The sequence below is a fragment of the Ambystoma mexicanum genome, chromosome 2p (assembly GCF_040938575.1).
Source record: "Ambystoma mexicanum isolate Mex_15411 chromosome 2p, UKY_AmexF1_1, whole genome shotgun sequence".
In the NCBI taxonomy this organism is placed as follows: domain Eukaryota; kingdom Metazoa; phylum Chordata; class Amphibia; order Caudata; family Ambystomatidae; genus Ambystoma; species Ambystoma mexicanum.
In genome coordinates, this window is record NC_090923.1 from 1,062,794,969 (window position 1) to 1,062,808,524 (window position 13,556).

Below are 13,556 nucleotides of genomic sequence, written 5' to 3' on the forward strand. Positions count from 1 at the left end.
AACCACCAGTCAAAGGGGTCACCGTAAAAGTACCCGTGGTGGTCAGGGAAATAGAGGTGACAAAGCCACTCAGGCAGCTGCCTCGTTGTCTCCAGGCGCTGCCGCAGCCGCTCCAAAACAGTCATGAGGCCATGTCCCATGGTTAGCAGGTTGGGGGCAGGCTGTCTCAGCATCTCAAAGAATGGCGAGCCATTACTTCAGATGCGTGGGTTCTGGATACCATAGCCCACGGCTACTGCCTTCCCTACTGCCTTCCCTTCCTAAAGCGGCCTCACGACAATCCACCGGGGAAACTCTCTTTGAAGCTTCCAGATCCGCTCCTTGTGCAGGAAATCTTAACCCTGCTGGAGAAAGGCGCTATAGAACTGGTAGCGGAGAGTAATAAGGGATGGTATTCCCCTTATTTTTTTATCCCCAAGAAAGATGGGGGATTGAGACCCATCCTGGACTTCTCAGGAAGGACAAGCTCAAGTTGGTCACTCTTTCTCAAGTCCTCCAGGCCCTTCAACTTCAGGATTGGTTGATGTCTGTGGACCTACAAGATGCTTACTTTCATGTGCCGATTCATCCCAAGAACAGAAAGTACCTGAGGTTTGCGGCTGGCGACTCACACTTTCAGTTTCAGGTCCTGCCGTTCGGATTGACCTCCGCCCGAGGGTCTTCAGCAAGCTAATGGTAGTGGTGGCAGCGTATCTCAGGCAAGGGGGGATTCACGTCTACCCCTACCTGGATGACTGGCTGATCCGGGCGGGCTCTCCCGAGCAAGCGTTGGATCACCTCGGTCTCACCTGCCGCTCCCTCCACAGGCTGGGCTTCTCCCTCAATTTCAAGAAGTCGCATCTGACACCTTTCCAACGGCTCCAGTACATCAGGCATCATGGCGCTGGAGAGGCAAGTGGCTAACTAGATAGAGCAAAAACCACGTAGGTCAAAAACATTGAAAAGTCAGAATAAATGGGTTTCTAAAGCTTTCCTAAATAGCAGGTGATTGAACATCATTTTAATGGGCAATGGAAGATCATTCCACAACTGAGCTGCGGAATGTAAAGCATATGGTTATATGCCATACCCTAATACAGGCATATAACAAACACTCATACTACATACATTGACACACTATACACAGTACTCTCCAGAAAAAACTTAAATTATAAATAAAACTGTTGTATATGTTTCATGTATATCTGTCTGGCTAGGTAAGTGTTTCATGTGTATTATGTCAAGGTCTGTGTGATGTCACTGGTAGGATGTGTATGTTATGAAGTCTGTGAACCCTCCCAGGTGGGGATGATTGGGACCAATTGGCCCTGGGAACCTGTGGGGTAAGGCCAATGGGAGAAGAAAGGGGAGAGTAAAGCCAAGAACGAGAAACATTGTGTGCGTTGTTCGGGTGAGGTCAGAGGAGGCAGAGGTGGTGGAACAAAAGATCAGAAGGATGAAGGACAGTGTTCAGGTGATTTCTAGAAAAGATTAATTATTGGTCGGTGAGAGAAAGTGGTACCCTGTAGTGAATGTGTGTGCTAGTAGTATGAGAGTGGTAGTGGGAAGGTGGGAGTAGATGAAAGGGTGACTAAGGGAATGAAAGAAGAGTGACTGAGTAGTGGTGGTAGGCAGAGTGGTATTAGTGGATTGGAGTGGAGTGGTAGTATTTGAGTGTAGAGGGGCAAGTAGTAATGGAGGTAGACCATAGAGATGGAACATCAGAGGGGCAGAAGAGATAGAACCAATGAGAAAGAGGTGATCCAGTGAGTGGAGAAGGAGGATAATGAGAGAGTGAGGTGAGAGGAAAGGAAGAGCGATTTAGGAACAAGGTCAGTGACACTCAGGTGTCTGGACAGCATGACCCATAAGAGTTTACTGGGGTAATCCTGGATAGGAACCCTAGATGGTTCCACGAGGTAGACTAGAGACATATAGCAACTGCCTTTAGCACTCACAAAAAGATAGACAGGTTTATAGGTAGTAGTGTTTACTGATCACTAGTACTTGTCAGAGGGGGTTGAGGGAAGCCTGGATTAGGATAGCATCCCCATCCCTAGGTTAGTGAGAGAGGGATGCCCATTAGGATTTTTGAAACAAAATTAATAAAAACCCTTGACTCATTTGTGAGTTGGTGTCAGGATTCGCCTTTTTTGGTCCATTTGGGCTAAGTGGAAGCAAGCGTTGCCTCCACCAAGATAGCAGTCCGTGCCAACGACTGGTGCCCATCGCAAGATGCGCCCACATCCAGCATGCGCTGTGTGATGTCAGAGATCAGGAAATGCTGCAACCTGATGCAGATCTCCATAAAGCAGTTACAGAGCCTGTAAGACTTGCGTCACAACTATTCTCCTTCGTTGCACCGACGCTTGTTGCCCTTTTTCTTTTATATGCCCTCTCTGCTCCTTCCTTCCATCCATCTGTCCTCCAATTCCATGCTCTTCTTTGCTGCTCCCTTACGCTTTGTGTTGTTGTGCTGCTTGCTTGCACCATTCCTGAACTTGGTTACTCAGAATCCAGATCATCTTCACAAAGCTGGCTCCTCTTTTGCCTGCTGTCATTTCAAGACACTACAAGAGGGTTTGTTTCTACTGAGTTTTCCCTCAAATCGTGTCTGCCCTCTTAAGTAGCCACCCGCTTCCTCTGTTATACCAGAGCATGCAGTGGCTGCCCGCACTGCAGACCTTACCTCTACCCCGAAAGCACTCCTTGAAGTAGCAAGGTAAGGCATAAACCTGATAGTTCATGTGTTCTTCAAGCCATCTGTGACACTGTCATATTTGAAATACTGAAAGTTGATGAATTGTGCTGTTTGAACAATGTTGTAGTGTTGTATTTTAATTGTATAACTTTTTTCTTTTTATGCAAACTGCTGCTGCTATATTCTGTCATGCGTTGCCCTCATGACCCCTCACCAAACTCACCTATCACGGTATGAGGCTGGCTCCTCTATCTGTGATGATGAAGGGGCTGTGGGCCGTAGGACGAAGTGTGAGTCTTGGCAATGGCAGGCAGGACTCCCACAGGTCGCTCCCGGTCCATGATGGGCACCATGTTCTTATGGCTTCCATTGGACATTGGTCTCCGAAATTCCAGCACAATAACCTTTGCCTCCCATTTCAGTGTGTGCACTGTCTCTATAACACGTAAATACTGAGATGCTGTCCCATGTGTAGTGCCCCTGTTCCACCAAATCCCTTTTGCACTTAGCCGGGGATCGGTGGGGGCTTAATTCTATGTGTCACACTCTAAGAGTCCTGAGCCTGGATGGCACAAGGATGAAGTCCTCAACCCATGATACAGGTAATCGGCGCAGGCGGGAAGCACACCTGGATATATTCTTATGGTTTTATATATACCCCTTGGGGTTGTTGTTGGTATGTGCTGTTTAATTTCTTTTAAAGTATCTGCATCTGCTGTTGACATACCTGGCCCAGCACCTGAACCCGATGAGGAAGAGGATCTGCCTGAGATTCTGAACCCCAGTGATCACCCAGATTTGAACAGTTTGTTTTCAGAAGGGGGTCCATGCAGAGAAAAACTCAGCGAGAGTCAGTGTGAATGTCCATCAATGAAAGGCCTCAGAAAAGAGCCTGTTCCCAGCTGGAGGGTGCGTCCCCTGAGAAACATAGGATTTTTTGGGAAGATGGGTTACTCTATACTGAGCCCATATAATCCTCAGCTGTAGACGATAAGATGTTGGTGGACCCCAGTTTTTTTCTACTGGCATAAGATGGGAGTCCAGATAGAGAACCAGTGCAAGAGCTGTCCCACTTGACAGTTATCTGGCAAAAGTGGAACAAAAATCCACGCTCCTTGGTACCAGTAGTGGGTATACCGTTTCAGAGCGTAGATATATACATTGTTGGTCCTTTAGATCATCCTACATACATCCTATGCCACCAGATATCCTGAAACCATCCCAAACAGCACAGTAACAGCCATGTCAGTTGCTAAAGCCCTGCAAGGTATATGTACCAGAGGGGGCTTTCCAAAAGAAGTTTTGTTCGACAGAGGTGCAAACCTTATGTCCAACTACATGCAGGCAATATGGAAGGAATGTGGAGTTTGGTGCAGATTTTACTCTGCAAACCATCCACAAACCAATGGACATATGGAGAGATTCAACAGGACATTGAAAAGCATAATTGGAGCTCCTGATGAGCCCCAGAGAAGTGGGACCTTCTCTGACCATGCTTTTTATTTGTCTATAGAGAGGTGCCACACGAAAGAAGGGGTTGGCTTTAGCCCATTCGAACTTTTCTCAAACACCATGTCATGGGCCTTTTGGTGAAGAAACCCTGTATACTTCACCCACCTTAAGTATGGTGGACTACATGTTGGGTCTGAGGAAGAGAATGGCTCTCCTGATGGCCGAGGCATGCATTGATATGACTGGAAAGGCCTCACTTGTTCCTTTTTTTCTTGGCCAGGAACTACTGATCATGGACCCTAAAAGGCTTAGACCTTTACAGGACAAATTGTCAGGACCTTACAGAGTTATAGACGGACTAAGCGAGGTGAAATATTTAGTGGGCGTGGTAACTCTGAAAAAAAGTATTGCACTTTAATCCCAAGGGAGGAAATGGCATCAGATAGGGAAGTCATGGAGTCTGAGCCTCTCCCTGATCTGTTCCAAAGTAGCCCCTCAAATGTTTCTATTGAGGCTGCCAAATTGTCCTCTGAACAGACCATGCAACAACAGGAAGAGGTCCAAACTTTGCTTTGACAGTTTGCCTCCTTTTTCTCACTAAACCCATGACTTACACCTTGGTGTCAGGATTATATTGACACTGGAGATACTGCCTACCAAGTCTAGAAGTTATAGGATGTAACTCCTCGACTTAGCAGGCACATCAAGTCTGAGATGAGCAATATGTTGGAACCTGGGGTGATAGGGCCCTCTAGTAGTTCTTGGGCCAGCCCATTGATTCTGGTACCAAAGGCAGGTACCTCTGTTTTGAATTTATGTATGGATTACAGAGCTCTAAATGCTGTCACCAAGAGAGATTCCACCCCTTACCACAAACATATGAGTTGTTGGACAACCTTGGTGCTGCAAAGTACCTAAGCATTCTCGACCTCTGTTCAGGATATTGGCAAATATGCCTGTATGAAAATGCCAAAGAGAAGACTGCATTCTGTACATTTGAGGGTCTTTACCAGTTCAGAGTAATGCCCTTTGCGTTACATAATGCACCCTCTAGCCTGTAGAGGTTAGTCAACCATGTCCTGAATGGATCTCATGAATTCTGCATGGCATATCTAGATAATATTGCAGTTTTCAGTCCCACTTGAAAAGGGCATGGGAGACACCTCCAGAGAGTATTGCAAGCCCTTCAAGAAGCCAACATGACCATAATGGCAACCAAATACCAGATTGGACAAGGATCAGTGAGCTACCTTGCGCGTGGGTTTGATGGGGGCAAGATTAAGCCTCTACCCAGTAATGTACAGGTGGTATAAGACTGAGAGACACCTACAACTCCAACCGAGGTGATAGCCATTTTTGGCCTCAGTGGGTATTACAGGACTGTTATGGCAGATTAAGGCACTATAGCCCCCTTTATTGGTCTCATTACTCCAAAGAAAACGAAAAAGATCTCTTGGTCTGAGGAGTATGAGAAGGCCTTTCAGGGTTTAAAGGCTTCATTGTGTGTTTCTGGGGCATGCTTTAGGTGCCAGCTCACTTCAAACCTGTATGGTGCACCCTATCTATGTAGATCACGTCAGGTGCCACATCTCAGAGGAGTTCACTGAAGATGGTCTGTATGTTCCCTTTCAGGTTTCCATCTACGATTTCCTCAGGTAGTTTCCTAACTCGAATATTTCTCTCTCACCCGTCACCCCTGATGAGGTCACCAGACAAGTCCGGTGTATAAAGGCTTAATCCAAACAGGCGCACCCCTTCCCCTCTAATACCATTAAGGACAACATTGACTCCCTCGCCCCAGCCTTGGCTGATCTCTGCACTCTCTCCTTTTCCACTTGAGTTTTCCCAACTGCCCTTAAGCACTCCCTTGTACACCCTCTGCTCAAGAAACCCTCTGGCAATCCCTCCATTCCGGCAAACTACCACCCTATCGCCATCCCAGCTGACCCTCCACACTGAATCTATTGGTTGCTTCCATGACCATCAGTCTGTCTTAAGAGCATCCAGAGGCATGGAAACTGATATTCTGAACATCCGTGAAGAACTGCTCTCAAATATTGACACTAACACTCCCTCTGTCCTCATTCTCCTTGACCTCTCCTCTGCCTTTGACACGGTTAAACACAACATCCTGATTGCACGTCTCAGCGACACCCTGGGAATCACAGGTCAGGCTCTGGCATGGTTAACCTCCTTTCTCTCCGACGCGCATCCCAGGTGCAACTCGGAGCCTTTCTCTCGACTACAGCTCTCTCAACCTGTGACGTTCCCCAGGGATCTAACCTATCTCCCTGGTTCTTCAATGTCTACATGGCTGCTCTGGCACGTGTGATTGCCACTTTCACCTCTAACTTCCATTCTTATGTGGATGACATGTAACTATCTTTCAGGCTTCCCTCAGCCGCCACCTCCTCCATGCTCTTATCTGACTGTCTGTCCGCTATTCAGTCATGGTGTGCTGCAAACGACCTCTGCCTCAACGCCAATAAGACCGAGATCATTCACATTGTGACCCCTGCCCCCGCTTTCCCACTTTCACTCTGGCCGGCCTCCCTTGACACTGCGCCTGCGCCCCCCTGCGAGGCAAAAAACCTTGGGGTCATCTTTGACTCAACACTCTGCTTCTCCTCAGAGGTTTGCTACCTTTTCTCAGCGGATCACTGTCTCCAGAGCTCTGGTTCTCTCTAGGCTGGACTATTCCAACAGCCTCTTCCTTAACCTCCCTTCTTCTGCCCTATGCCCTCTGCAACTCATCCAGAACAGAACTGCAATACTTATCCTTGGCCTCAAGCCCAGGGACTGCATCTCTCCGGCACCGAAATCCCTTCACTGGCTCCCTGTGGCTGCAACGATCAAGTTCAAGACCCTCTGCATTGTCCACAAGGCCTTCAGGGGGCTGGGACCTACCTAACTGCAACACTGCCTATCTAAATACTGTCCCTCATGATCCCTCCACTCATCTACCTCTAACCTTCTGTGAGTGAGCCGGTTCTCCTAGCAGAGATTTGGAGGGTGATCCTTATCCTCAGCACATGCCTCCCTCTGGAATAGCCACAGTGCCACCCTCCGTCTTGAGCCTGATCGCATTAAGTTCCGGAAACTCCTCAAGACCTTCCTCTTCTCCTCTTCCTTCTCTCTCCCTCTACCTTGCTGACCTAGCTCTCTGCTCTTTCCCTTTCTCCCTCCTCCTCCTCCTCCTTACAGGTTGCTGACTGGCCGCCTAGTGTACCTCAGAGTCTCCCAGGTCCCGGGCACCCCCCAGTCGTCTCTCGCAGTTGCCGCAGGGACCTACACCCCACCCACCTTCACTGCACTTGAGAATTAACCCAAAAGAGTGGCTCTCTCTGCACTTTCCCCAGTCTCCACTGACTGGGTGCACTTGGACCCCCCTCCCTGTGACCGTCTGTGCACTTGCACGATCTGAATGCACCATGCCAGAAGATCCTCTGTCTGTTCTCCCATGTCTTCACCCCTGAATTGCACTGGTAAAACTGCAGAATCGCTGTAAGGCCTATTTGCTGTGTCTCAACTGTTATCATCCGACCGATGAAGTGAGTGTCCGTAGCTGTCTTTGCGGCCTCTTTTATCCACCCCGCAACTCCTGCTATTGACTCTCACTCTGACTTAGTCCTTGGTAACCTTCACCTCTTCATCTCCAACATCCTTGCCCCTGCCATGAGGATCCGCATGAAGCCTCCCTCCAAGTGCAACAGTTGGTACGATTCTGAACTAGCCTCGCTGAAATGCAAGTGCAGAGTTGCAGAACGGAAGTGGTTGGCTTCTTGCACATCCTCTGACAAACTGGCCTGTCGTTTGCTCCAAAGGCATTACAGACTCTCCATCCGGTCCAAGAAACGCGCCCATATTCAAGCCCGCATCTCTGGGGCCACCAACAACACGGCTGAACTTTTCTAAATCTGTAAGGAACTTGCCAATCCCATGGCAGTCTCTACTTCTCCTCTTCCTTTCCAGGCCCTGTGCACGGCTGTGGCCTCCCACTTCACAACCAAAACTCAGGGCATCCTGTCCTCTCTCTCTCCTCTACTCCCTGCCTCCACCTGCACCCAGGTCTCCCTTGGCCCCCCTCTCTCGCCATCCCTCCTACTCTCCTCCTTCTAACCCATTGCACCGGAAGAGGTCCCCAAGACTGTTTGATCTATGAAAGTCTCCTACAAACAGGTGCTTCCCTGCTCCTTTAGATCTATCAAGGACAATACTGCCACCCTCGCTCCCTCTTTGGCTGAGTTTTGCAATCACTCTTTTGCCACTGGCTCCTTCCCATTACCTCTCAAGTACTCCCTTGTGCACCCACTCCTAAAAAGGCATCTACGGACCCTTTCTGCCAGGCTAACTACCGGGCTATCTCCACTACCCTGTTCTTGGGCAAACTCTTGGACAAGTTGATAATCTCCCAACTAATCCACCACATTGAATCTGTTGGCTGTCTCCTCGACCACCATTCTAGCTTCAGAGCAGTCAGAGGGATGGAAATTGCTTTCCTGAACACCTGTGAAGACTTGCTCTCAAACCTTGACTCCAAATCCCCTTCTGTTCTCATCCTCCTTGATCTGTCCTCTGCCTTCGACACTGTCAATCATGCCACCCTCTTAAATCGACTGGGCGATACTCTTGGCATCATGGACCAGGCACTGGCTTGGCTGACCTCTTTCCTTTCGAATCGTCCCTTCCAGGTTCAAATGGGCCCTTTTCTCTCCTCTACCTCACTCTACTTGTGGTGTCCCTCAGGGCTCTATCCTCTCACTGTGGCTTTTTAACATTTACTTTGCCCTTCTTGCCCACCTGATCTCCACCTTTTCTCCTTCCAGTGTTAAGCAGATGACACTCAGACCTCCTTTAAGCTTCCCTCCTATACCTCCTTTCCTTCCTCTCTCATTCCCGATTGTCTGACTGCTATTCAGACATGGTGTGGTGGTAACGATCTGTCTTAACCCCAGTAAGACTGAATTCCTTCTCATTGGAACTCTCCTTTTCGTTCCCCCCTACTCTCTGTGCACCCTCCTTGGGCGCCCTCCCCTCACCTTCTTTTGAGGCAAAAAACCTGGATGTCATCTTTGACTCCTCTCTCTCCTTCTCACCTCAAATCGCTGACCTTGCCAAGAAGGCTCACTTTCAGCTTCACCTCGTCAGAGGCATTCCCCCTTTCCTCACCTTCCCCCAGAAACTCAATGTCTCTAGATTTCTGGTTCTCTCCAGGATGGACTACCGCAACAGCCTCTTCCTCAATTGGCCTCTTTCCTCTCGCCACCCTCTTCAACTAATCCAGAATAGGACCGCAAGACTTATCCTTGGCCTCAAGCCCAAGGACTGCATATCTCCAGCTCTCAAATCTCTCCACTGGCTCCTGGTGGCCGCAAGGGTCGAATTCAAGACCCTCTGCATCATCCACAAGGTTTTCTGGGGCCTGGGCATGCGCTACATCCAACTTTCTCTCCCTAAATACCTCCCTGCTAGATTCCTTTGGTCCTCTAGCTCTAACTCTCTGCAGGTCAGACATTTCTCCAAGCAGAGAGTGGGGGGTAGATCTCTTTCCTCAGCAGGATCCTCCCTCTGGAATGGCCTCCCCACCCCACTGAGACTTGACCTGGATCTCCTTAAGTTCTGGAAGCTTCTCAAGGCCTTCCCTTTCTCCTCCTCCTTCCCTCTCCTTCCTTGCTATTGCCCCCTTGCTGCTGCAACTGGCTGTCTGGTCCCTTGTGAGTCATACAGGGGCAGCCCTCCCACCCCCAGCCAGTCTGCCTCGGCACCTCCTCAACAGCACTTGCCTTCGGGCACCCTTCCCTGACTAGACTACTGAGTCTGGTCGACCCTCCCTCTTCGCACTAGTTCACCCTTATCCCGTCCCCCAGTACACTTGCCTTCCGGGCTCCCCATAGCACGGAAACACTTTCTGCTGTATAGGCGCCATACAAATGCTCAATAACTGATATGATAGTTTATTTATATAGCGCCTGTACACAATGTGTTTCAAAGCGCTTCAAGGCAAGGGAGGGAACAAGGGAATATACAATGACATTCTAACAGGCCATGAACAGTAAGGATGTGAAATTAACTATCGTACTCGGCCTGACGACATTTCAGATAGTGCAAGAGCTAAGACATAGATAAGGAAGGGAGGGGGAGAGTGGGAAAGAAATGGAAATAGACAGGCAACTACCATACTAGGCCTGACGACATTTCTGGTAGAGCCGGGGAAAAACAAAAGGTGAGAGAGGGGTTCAGAAAGGGAGGGGAGGAACAAAACAAGCGACTATCGTACTAGGCCTGACAACATTTTAGATAGTGCTGGAGGGGGTGGAGGGACAAGTAAGGGGATGGGGAGGAGACAGGCGAGGTTGCTATCATACTAGGTCCAGAGACAATTCTGATAGAGTAAGTGCATAGAAGAAAGTAAGGGGAGGAGGGGAGGAGATAGGAAAAGGGAGAAAGGCAAGAGGAGGAGAGAACTGAGAGTAAGCAGTCAAAAAGAGTGGAGAAGCAAGAGGGTAGAGCGAATATAATTGCAGAAGTCAGTAGTAACACAATGTTGCAAGCCAGGTTACAAGGTGAAGATGGGGAACAGCATGATTCAGGGCCACATGAGTAAAAGATGCAAAGGAAGTACAGCATGAAAGTTGAGAAAGGGTGATGCACCGTGAATCAATGAAGTCCATAAAAGTAAAATCCAGCATTTGCCACAAGACGGTGATGGTGAAACCAGAATGTATCAGGACAGACTCCTGCAGAAGTAGGATGGAGGTGGGTGGGGGGGAGCAGGGTAGAAGAATCAAGCAAAACAGGCAACACCTGTGTGCGAGAAGGGGGGCACAAGGGAACATCACAGGGGGACCAGAGGAGGCGGGGATGGCTTGTGGGGACAGAAGGAGTAAACACATGCAAAATAAAATATTTCAGGGGCAGGTACCCTCCTGGGTTGGTTATTTTCCTTGTCTCCGGTTGGTTCTGTGTGTTCCAATGATTTCCTGGTCTCCGGTTAAATCAGTGTGCTTCAACATACAGCAGTGTCTACCTGGCTGCGATTGTTGTGTTGCAGCCTCTGTTTTAGAATTTGGGTTTGGGTTTGTGATTTATATTTCAGGGCCAGTGCCCTCCTGGATTGGTTATTTCCTGGTTTTGGATTAAATCGGTGTGGCGTCTGCATTGCATTGCACATTGCACAGTGGCGTCTGCATTGCTGTGGTTGCTGTATTGTGATTCAGGTTTGAAGTATGTTCGTGGTATGTTCCGGGGTCAGGTGCCCTCCTTGGTTGATTACTTTTCTTGTCTCTGGTTAAGTTGGTGTGTTCCGACACACAGTGGCACCTGCCGCACGGTGGTTGTTATGTTGTGCCTCTGCTTTGGGTTTGTGATGTATAGGGTAAGGTAGTTGTTATGTTGCGACTCGCATTGGCGTTTGCCTTGCTGGTTCTGTCCAATTCAAGGCAGTATTATCAGAATTGCTACAATCGTAGTCTGGCTAAATTTCCGTGCAGTTCCAGTGTGGCTAGGTTCAATAGCAGCGTTACCTGGTTTGGTATTTTTCTAGTGTGGCTAAATTCGGAATTGGTATTATCTATGTTAGTCCTGTGACAGTATTCAAAGGGCAGCAGAATTTAAGATAGTGCTAGACTTTAGAGTGTGCCTATGTTCAATCGGGTGGCAAAGTTCAAGGGGCAGCAGGATTTAAGGTAGCGACAGAATTCACTGGGCAGTTAGCTACAATACAGCGACAAGACTTCAGTGCGTAACAGTGGCCTAATTCACAGCGCAACAAGAATTGAGCAGTGGCAGAATTTGGAAGGCAGCAGGGTTCAAAACAATGGTAAACTTTCACAGGGCAGCTAGATTCAACATTATGGCTGGCTTCACAGGGTAGCTAGGTTCAACGCAGTGGCACTATTTTGCTGGTCATCTAGGTTCTACACAGTAGCAGAGTTTACAGGGCATTTAGATTCTACCCAGTGATACACTTCAGAGTGCAGCAAGGTTTAAGGCAATGGCAAGAGTCCTGAGGCAGCAGGATTCAACAGTGGCAAGAGCTAGGAGCGCAGCACCATTTAAAACAACAGCAACATTCCTATGCAGCAGGATGCAACATAATGGCAAAACCTCTGAGTGCAACACCAATGTAGATCAGTGACACAGTTCCTGTGCTGTACGATTCAACACAATGGCAAAATACAGAGTGGAGCAAGGTTAAAATCAGTGGTACACTGGCAGCAGATTAATATCTAAATATAAGCCATGTCTAGTATGGCATGGTTGATTTTGAGATTTGAGGTTACACATAAATACAATGTATAGGGTGTTTTTTTTCCTTTTCTTTTTTCTTTGTTTTTAAGATTGCTTGCTTACATGTGGAATCGCATTATTTGTAAAAGTGACATTTGTATAAAATGTACATCAGTGCCAAAGTTCCTGTGCAGTAAGATTCAACACAATTGCACACTTCAGAGGGAAGAAAGGTTTAAAGCATTGGCAAAGTTCCTGCGCAGTATGATTCGACACAATGGCAAACTTCAGAACGCAGCAAGATTTAAAGCTATAGCAAGATTCCTAAGGCAGCATAATTTAACACAATGGCAAAACCTCGGAGTGCAGCAAAATGTATAACAGTGGCAAAGTTCTTATGCCTCAGGATTCAACACAGTGGTAATCATCAAATGGGAGTGACCGAGTAGTGGCAGGATTTAAGGGGCTCAGTGATGGCTGTGCTCGCAAATCTTACCACCTTACGTGATTGTTGCAGTAGACGGCTTTGTAGGGTGCCTAGGGCAAACGGGCAAACATCCGATGGATGTGCCCTTTGCTGTGGCCCTTAGCTCGCTACCCTGGGAGAGCCTTTGAAGAGTGCAGATTCCGGTCACGTGCTTGAGGCACGGACCAATTCAAAACAAGATGGGCGGCCAGTAGGGAGAGGGGAAGGCGGGACTGGGAAAGGTGCTGGAGCACCAAGGGGAAGGACAGAGAGGACACAGGAGGACAAAACTAGACTAAAGAGAAAAAGAAAAAAATAAAAGATTACCAGGAGAGAGATCCACACTCACTCTAAGCTTGGTAACGTTATTGTAAGAGAGCAATTGACCATTATGATAACATGCAAAAGGGAGATCGATAAGTATAAACAAAAATGCACCGTCCTAATTTCATTAACCTCAGTGTAACTATCAAATATTTTGTCAAGCAAGCTGCGGGTTGCCCTGGTTTCCTCTGCACAACTCTGCACAAAATAACAACTTGGAGACAGTAGTAAATACCCACTAAAAGAGACACAGCGACTCAGAGAGATCGAAGTAAGCTAGAAGTGAAAAGATATGGTGATTAATATTAGAGACCCAAAATTCATGTAGTCATTTTCATTATGGTACCGTTTGGCATATGTAGCAGGAACATTGATCCCCCAAACATTTGTGTGCTCATTTCATAG

At 48.0% G+C, this 13,556-nt stretch overlaps 1 protein-coding gene across 1 annotated transcript in view; it reads left to right on the forward strand.

Moving 5' to 3' along the window:
• The window catches only part of LOC138567110 (phospholipase A and acyltransferase 3-like), a 104,201-nt gene that overhangs the window by 85,635 nt on the left and 5,010 nt on the right, over positions 1–13,556 (forward strand). The gene's annotated exons all lie outside the window — the stretch shown is intronic.